Source organism: Telopea speciosissima, chromosome 10, assembly GCF_018873765.1.
Source record: "Telopea speciosissima isolate NSW1024214 ecotype Mountain lineage chromosome 10, Tspe_v1, whole genome shotgun sequence".
Lineage (NCBI taxonomy): Eukaryota > Viridiplantae > Streptophyta > Magnoliopsida > Proteales > Proteaceae > Telopea > Telopea speciosissima.
Window position 1 is genome coordinate 31,176,494 of NC_057925.1, and position 9,257 is coordinate 31,185,750.

At 42.8% G+C, this 9,257-nt stretch overlaps 1 long non-coding RNA gene across 1 annotated transcript; it reads right to left on the reverse strand.

Moving 5' to 3' along the window:
• Window positions 1–516: 516 nt before the first annotated feature.
• Window positions 517–841, reverse strand: LOC122644089. Its single transcript, XR_006330230.1, has 2 exons — window positions 790–841; window positions 517–681 (listed from the first exon to the last, which is right to left on the reverse strand). It is a non-coding gene; the product is annotated as an uncharacterized LOC122644089 (long non-coding RNA).
• Between the last annotated feature and the right edge of the window lie 8,416 nt (window positions 842–9,257).

Consider the following 9,257-nt stretch of genomic DNA (forward strand, 5'->3'; position numbering starts at 1 on the left):
GTCACTCCTGTCATCGACTTGCTCCTTTTTTTTGGAGTTTACCAGGGAGGGGTGGAGTTGTATAAGAGAGGATATATTTTACCATTTGAGTGAACTATTTCCCACAATAGGAGGCCTCCTAGCGCAGCACTGTATTACAAAACCAAGTGCTTTGAAATTAGAATAAGAATGAACTCCTCCATCCTAAACGAACCAAGGAACCAATCTTTGGGAAACCAAGATAGATACTGCCATTGAGTCACATTCTATCCAAAACTTGTTGATGCCGAGATCCCTTGTATGTTCCAATCCCAAAATAAGTGTCAAGAATTAAGCTTCAAAGTTAGTCTTCATTCCAAGAAATTATCTAAAAGATATTAAGTTGTTCATTTTGTATAGTACCGTATCATTTAAGGAAACGATCTAGGACATCAACTCATATGCTATTTGAACAGTTTTTGAGGCTTTCAGAACATTTTGGAGTTCTAATATAGCTTGTAAAATTGAGTCAGAAGCTTCTTTTGGATTGATGATTACTTTCTCTAAGACCACCCCATTTCTCAACAAGAATTTTAGGAGATCCATTTCGCAGTGGTTGGCAGAAAATGCAATTATCTCAACCATCTCAAGACAATTTAGAGGCCATTTTGGTTGTCTCCAAAACCCATCAGGCATCAATGGAAAGCCCAAACAAAAGAACTCCTGAAACTAGATGCAAATTACAACTTGGTTAATTGATAGCTTGTGAATACTAATTAGAAGTAATTCGTCCAATTCATGAAACAATACTAAAATATCAAAATGACTCACATTCACTGTCCTCATGAAACCTGACATAATGGAGAGAGTTCTAAGATTAGGTTTTTTTCTTTCTAAAATGATCATATGCACTAAAAAGAATGGAAAGAATGTACAAAAGTAAAAAAAACCAAGAAGCAGCTGGCAAGGAAACCAGATCAACCCAAAGAAAAACTAAAGCAACCAACCCAAATAGCCCCTTCCACCTTCGGCAATTCCTTAGCAAGGGGACTTGCCTGCTACATCAGAACAGATGAAGAAACAAAAAATTAGCAACCGTGAAGCCGTTGTTTTCCTAGAGCATCCATATGAATGTTGTCACACCCCAAACCACCCCCAAGGAGGATTGGATAGGTGACCCAAATTGCACGATCGCAATCCGTCAAATCCCACGGATCTAGAAGCAGTGCTTACATTCATGAACCAAAAATCCACATCTTAACCATAAGTAAGATCAGAGAAATGCTAGACATCTACAATTTATCAAAAAAATAAATGGAAGCATAGTGATACGGGAAATGGTGATAATATATTCATATAGAAACTTGTTTGATACATTTCCCAGCACACATAACCCACAATAAAAGAAAACATAAGCTGATAAGCACAGTACTACATATATGAAAATATACAGGGTTAGGGCACCCAACCCCAAAAGAAAGAAAGAAAGAAAACAACTAAAACTGGTACACGGTCAAAACAGGAAACCTCCTAACAAAACAAAAAGGAGTTCCCAGCACAAAACAACAGAAGCACTCCTCAAAGGTCTTCATCCACGACCACCGAGAAAGTACTCAGAATTGGTATGACCTCCATCGGGGTCCACACCAACATCGTCATAACCACCAAAACTCTCCTCCTCGAAATAGCCCGCCATGCCACAGCGGCATCCACTTGCAGGATCATCTAAGAAGAGAGCAACATATAATAGAGTGTAAGCCCCACCGAGCTCATGAACAAATAACATCCATCATGCATGCATATGCAACCACAATCCACAGATTAACATGATCTACATGATATGCAAGTCCAATTTTAATATTAGCCACCTATCATTACAACTAAGTCAGGTTTGTGCTACAACAATCCCAATGCATGTATCCCTGGTGTAGGCTTGGTTACCTATTCCTGCGATACACTCATGGGGTTGTCGGAGAAAACCAATCGGCTCCAGCATCCCTTCCTAGGTCAGCTCGACCAGCCCTCTGTGATTGTCCTGGTAAGCAACCGTTTCTTCCCTCATGCACCATATAGGTGTTCTGAATCTATGCACCTTTCGGTGTTCCGATCCTATTCACTCCCTGATAATTGCCTCCCATGCATCCAACACTTTAACCCCTACTGGCAAGGGTTTATAGCACGGGTGATGAAACTCTAGCCCCATGTCTATATGGTATAGTATGAGTCAAGCAGTGTCAACCGCATTCATAGTACGGGCTACCGTAGGCCTCATTTCCAAGCCGAGTACGGCATCTATTCTAACAATCACAATCATCATATTCATTTCACAGTTTTGATCGACTACAGTCATTATGCAGTGATTTGAGTAACTTTGATTATAAGTATGTAAATAGCATAATAGACAAGATTCAATTATTAATAGCCGGCATCAGATCATGTTTACATTTGCACATACGATAGTATCATTCACTCACCAATACTTGGCTCTAGGTACTCAGTTACAGATTCAATTCCAGCTGTTGTTTGATTGTTGTCCTTGAGCACAGGATCAAGTCCTAAACATAAAAATCAAACAGTGTTTTATTTAGTTATTTCCCTAACACTGGGGTCCTAGGGTTACCCTAACTTACTAGGTTGACCCAGGCTTTAGTTTGTCTCATTTGGAACATCGGGCCTTACACTGGGTCTTAGGTCATGTCCCGGTCCATGGGCCAATGCCTAGGGCACAGGGGCAATTTGGTCATTTACAGTGCCCACACCTGCCTTTAAGTCAGATTTAGTCCACAATATACTTTTCATTACAACATACTATTGTCCAACTCAGGACAATGCAGTATGATCAAGCACAGTAAGGCATAGCTGCCTGTGGGGGCCACTTAGGGTTCCAACCAATTTTCACATATGGACAGATGTGGGGAAAGGTCATTTTTATCATTTCCCACATCCCACAGTGTCCAAGGACCAAATCCCATAGGAAATTACAATTCTACCCTTTTGTATCAAAAGATTCCTTCACTGGGAAATGGCTCTGGGCCTTGCTGCATCGCCCAGTGCCTGCAATCGACAGTAGGGCGGAGCTTCCTAGGCTTGGCTTTGCAGGGCCAAGGGTCCAATGGATCCTCTGCTTGTTTGGAGGGTTGGGTAGCCCCAGTGGTGACCTATCCCATGGTACCATTGGTTCCTTCATCAGGGTTCCAGTTAGGCTGGATCTGGCTGCCCAAATAACCCTGTTGAATAGTGTTCAGGGTTTTGCAGGTCTGAGATCTTGAAATCCAGCCACATGCAAGGCTGGAAATGAATGCAAAACAAGGTTTCATGGCTGCACCCACCTAGGGTTTGGTCAGTGCAACCCTAGCTTGCAGTCTGGGCTTCAATCCAATAGCCAGATGGGGATCTGGGTAGAGCAAGCATGCTCAGCCAAAATTCGGCTAAGGGAACAGAAAAACCAAATATTGATTTTCACCAAAAAGCTCAGATCTACCATGCACAAGGTCTGCATGGCTGATCTATACCAAGACTGGGCAAACCCAAGCTGTTCTGGATTTCCCAGGGTTGCAAAACACAATAAACACCAAGAAAGAACAGGTACAGCAGGTATCGGGGAGGTTCTTATACCTGAAAATGGCTGAGGGAGGTTCAGTTGTAGGCCGAAATGGCTGCAGCGGGTCTTCTTCATTCCCCCTTCCTTCCTTCTTCCTCTTCTTCTTCCTTTCTCTCTCTTCTTCCCTCTCTTCTCTCTTTCAGATTCAGCTACTGCCAAGGGTTCTAGATGAACCAAATGGCCTCCTATTTATAGACTTGGCTCCTACTGAGGCCTGTTTGTTTGCTAAGGTCCCTTTTTAAATACTCATTTTTAAAGTGATTCAGTCTGGTTCTAGGTACACAGGTGGGGTCCACACTGAACCAAGGGTATAAGGTGGTTCCTCAGAGTCCCCTTTATCACTGGAGAGTGTCCATGGTCAAGTTGGGTGGTCCCCATAATTTAAATAATTAAAAATATTTAGAAACAGCCACTGGGCGATGTCACTAGGCCTTGCTGCATCGCCCAGTGCATGGCCCAGTGAATTCCAGCAGCATGAATTCAAAGAGGGATTGCACAGGGGTTTGACCCTAGGTCTGGGTATCATCCCCACATGCCCACCATGAGTTTTTACATGATTTTTCAGAGGTGGGTCCCATCACTTTAGGGAGGAGAGAGATTACCTAGGATCTAGGTCATACATCAGTCTGTGAGTTATGCAAGTGCAGGGGTCTGCTATCCATCTTCTAACAGGTATATAGGGAAACCTGTTCAAAGCATTTTTATTGATCTCATTGAGTGGAGTGATGCTCCACAGTGATCCTGGTGGCCTGGCCAGGGGTTCCTACACTTCAGTCAGATTCCAGCCAGTCAGGGGGCAGGGTTTGACATTTCTCCCCACCTTACAAAAATTTCGTCCTCGAAATTTTCTTACCTAGTAATCCAAAGAGTTGAGGATACTTTTCCCTCATTTCTTCCTCACACTCCCACGAAGCTTCTTCTGCTGGGTTATTTCCCCATTGAACTTTCACGAAAGCGACGGTGCGGTTTTAGAGGTTATGTTCTTTTCTGTCCAATATCTCCGTGGGATGTTCTTCATAAGTCATATCCACATCCAACTGTTCGGGTTCAGCTGACAATACATGCGTCGGATTGTTTATGTATTTTCGTAGCATTGACACATGAAAAACATCGTGGACACTTGTCAAAGATGGCGGTAGAGCCAGCCTATATGCTACGGGTCCCACTCTATTTAGAATTTCATATGGACCAATAAATCTTGGGCTCAACTTGCCTATCTTGTTGAAGAGCAGCAGTCCTTTGGTTGGAGACACTCGAAGAAACACTTTTTCTCCGATCTCAAATTCAATATCCTTCCTTCGGTTATCCGCATAACTCTTCTGTCTCAACTGGGCTGCCTTGATCTTCTCTCTTAAGACATCCACTTTGTCGCAGGTTACTTGTATCATTTCAGGTCTGAGATACTTCCGCTCACCAACCTCATCCCAATAAAGCGGAGTTCGACACTTCCTGCCATAGAGTGCTTCGAACGGTGCCATGCCAATGGTGGAGTGATAGTTGTTATTATATGCAAATTCTACCAGTGGTATGTGAGCATCCCAACTATCATTCATTTCCAAAATACAGGCTGGGAGCATATCCTCTAGAGTCTGAATGGTTCTCTCTAATTGTCCATCCGTCTGCGGATGAAAAGCTGTACTGAGATTCAATTGAGATCCCAATGCCTTTTGTAGACTTCTCCAAAACCTTGAAGTAAATCGAGGATCTCTGTCAGACACAATATTGACAGGCACGCCATGTAAGCGGACTATATTCTCAATGTATATCTGGGCAAGCTTTTCCATCGGATAACTTATTTTAATCGGTATGAAGTGAGTTGCCTTTGTTAGTCCGTCTACGATCACCCAAATTGCATTCATGCCCTTCCTGGTGTTGGGCAGATTTGTTACGAAATCCATAGTGATTCTTTCCCACTTCCACTCAGGTATGGGGAGTGACTATAATAAACCATATGGTCAGTGTCTCCCCGCTTTTATCTATTGGCAGGCAAGGCACTTAGACACATAGATTGCTATGGTCTGCTTCATTCCAATCCACTAGTAATATTTCTTCAAATCCTTGTACATCTTCGTACTTCCAGGGTGGATGGTATAGGGTGAGTTGTGCACCTCTTTAAGAATCCGATCTTGGACATCAAAATCCTCAGGCACGCACAATCTATCGTGAAACTTCAATGCTCCATCTTGGGCCAGTGTAAAGTCTGGGTCCTTGGGGACACCTTGTTGAATTTCCCAAATTATTTTGGCCAGCTCAGAATCCAATGGTTGCTTCACAATTATTTCTTCTCGTATCGATGGTTGCAGATCTAGTGCTGCTAGCTGCATGGTTGCTTCTTCGATCACGAGCTCCAGATCAAATTTATGATCACGAGCTCTAGATCAAATTTATGAGCTTCCTCTATTAATTGCTCACTTACGACCAAAGATGTGAGAGACGCAATCTGAGATTTTCTGCTTAATGCATTTGCCACAACATTGGCTTTACCAAGGTGGTACTGGATTTCAGAATCATAATCTTTTACTATTTCTAACCACTGCCTCTGTCTCATGTTAAGCTCCTTCTGGGTGAAGAAATACTTCAAGCTTTTGTGATCGCTGAAGATTTCACTCTTTTCACCGTAGGGATAGTGTCGCCAAATTTTTAACGCGAAGACTACTGCTGCTAACTGCAAATTATGAGTAGGGTAATTCTTCTCGTGTTCTTTCAATTATCTGGAGGCATATGCGACTACTTTACCTCTCTGCATCAGGACCCACCTAGGCCTGTTCTAGATGCATCCGTATACACTACCATTCCTCTGGTTCCATCTGGAATGGTCAGAACTGGAGCTGACACTAAATGGTTCTTCAATTCCTGGAAGCTTTTCTCGCATGCTTCATTCCACTCGAACTTAGTACCCTTCCTCGTGAGTTTTATCATGGGTACCGAAATGCACGAGAAGTTCTCAATGAATCGGTGGTAATAACCGGCCAATCCTAAGAAACTTCGGATCTCAGTGACATTTTTTGGAGTCTCCCATTCGAGTACCGCTTTCACCTTGCCGGGGTCTACCTTGATGCTGTCTTTGGTGATGATATGCCCCAGGATACCAATTTGGTTGAGCCAAAATTCACACTTACTAAATTTGGTATAGAGCTGTTGTTCCCGCAATCACTGCAATACGAATGTAAGATGTTGCGCGTGCTCTTCCTCGCTCTTGGAGTACACCAGGATGTCGTCAATGAACACTATGACGAACTTATCTAGTACGCCATGGAATACTCTATTCATCATATCCATGAATGCCGCCGGGGCGTTGGTTAGTCCGAACAAAAATACTAAAAGTTCATAATGTCTGTACCGAGTTTGGAATGCCGTTTTATGGATGTCACCGCTCTTGATCTTCAGTTGATGGTATCCTGACCTAAGATCAATCTTGGAGAAAACTCTTACTCCTTGTAGCTGATCAAAAAGGTCGTTGATACGTGGCAACGGGTATCGATTCTTGATTGTCAGCTTATTCAACTCGCAGTAGTCGATACACAACCGCATGCTTCCATCTTTCTTCAGCTATTACCTCTCCAGCTAACCTTAGAAAATGCTCTTGCTCTTCGGGTCCACTAATGGCTGCAATGGTTAAGTACAAGTCCAGTCGGTTTTCAGCTCGGGGTAATACTAGTCGTACCTGCCTCAGTCTCTCACGTAGATGTCTAATATAAAGCATGGTACTGGGGTCTCCAGGTCGAATGAGGTAATAGGTCCTGTCACACAAAATGGTTCTAGGCATGAGGGCATACTTAATTAAAAGAATTAAGTACTTGACTATGGAAATTTAATTAACCATACACCAACATAACAAATTCTTGGGTTGGGTCAAGGTACCTTAGCGTCTAAGGATTCGATTGACTAGACAACCTATCAGATCCTGGTCTCAGTTATCCTAGGCCTAGGTTTGGATGAGGTCTATGCTTCCCATACATACTAGGCACGTAACACAACATACCTATGTAGCTATGTTCAGTTTGCATCACAACATTCTAGTCAGTTCGTACATTACAATAGGTAGCATGGTGTATACTTATAATACATACCATATATTATATTTATGTATATATATGTATATAATTACACACATTAATATACAACACACACTTGTTTAAAAGCCTAGTCCTATAGGTCCTTCCCTTAGTCCCTATTTATAGACTTTTACTCTCTTAAGCTTATGAAACCTAAGTCCTCAAGTTGTCAGTTTCTTATATATTTTAATATTTTTTTGTTATTTAATAATAATAATAAATTAGATTTTTTTTGTAAAAGTCCTTACTTTACTGTCCTATGAGGTGATATTGCCCAAAAACAGGGTTTCCATGTGAAAATTTTGGTTTTCTGCAATTTTACCATCACTGGGCGATGTCTCTGGGCATTGCCACATCGCCTAGAGAATCGGGCTTAGGCTTTTTAAGTCCGAGAGGGCCCCATTTGCTCCCTATTCCATTCCAAACTTCTCCAAACCTTAGGGAAAAGTTCTTGAAGGGTAAGGGGACCACTTCCACACTGTTTCTCATCAATTCCTCGGGCTATTTGCGATCACATACGCACTCCGGTAAGCTTTCTAGGTCAAACTTGTCTTTTTCATATCTCTATTCACTTCCCTCTTGTTTTGGTTTTGATTTTTACCAAATTGCTAGTCCTAACCATGGGGTTTCTTTCTCTTTTGTAGAGAATGTCCACTAGCAGGCGTACTACACGCAAATCAGTAGCCTAAAAGAGGTTACTGGCTGAGTCTGAGGATTCTTCCTACTCAGAGATTCCTCCTCCATCTCCTAGGGAGGATTCAACTTCAGAGGAACCTGATTTCGACCACCATCTTTTCTCTAGGTATGAGTACGCTAAGGAATGGAAAATTTTCATTTCTGTAAAAATAGTGAATGGCCGGGTGGTGCGACTTCCACCAATATGGCCTTTTTGCCAAATTTAATGCCCTAGGCTGGGCATCAATGTTATCTCCTACCGAGCCTTGTTATCCCAACTTGGTTTGGTACTTTTACTATAACCTGGGGCCTTCTAGTGCCCAGGAGTTCAGGGTGGAAAGTAGGGTAAAGGGAGTGGATATCAGGCTGACCACTACCCTATTGGCAGAGATCCTAGGTTTACCTAAAATAGGTGATAGGGTTTATTACGAACCCCGCATGGACATATCCGAGATGTTCTCCCTCGAGACTAGGAGGATAGTTTTCACTACTTTGATCGGTTCAGGGAATACTCCCAAGTCTGAGACTGCCTACAAGCCCAGTGCTAGGGTGACTAGTAGATATGTGACCTATAACATTTACCCAAAGGGCAGCAACAAGGGCAGTATCTCTATGATGCGGGCATACATCACCTACTGCTTACTAGGTGCTGGTCAGGGGGGTCCAGTCATCAACCTCCCATATTTATTACTTCAGGTGATGCTTTATCACGCACGAAATTTGGCCGATGTTAACCTTCCTTATGGGAAGTTTCTTACCTTGGTGTTCCGATACTTTGGGGTTCCACTAGAGGGCGAATACATTGACAGGGTTCGATCCAGGCCTATAGACAAGACTTCTATTCTAAAGATGAAGGTGCCTGGTGAAGATCCAGTAGTGGATGAGGAGTAGGTGATGGCTGAGGATATGCAGCAGGACGAGGGGCAGGGTGGTGATGCACAGGATGTGGATCAGATTGGAGAGGAGCA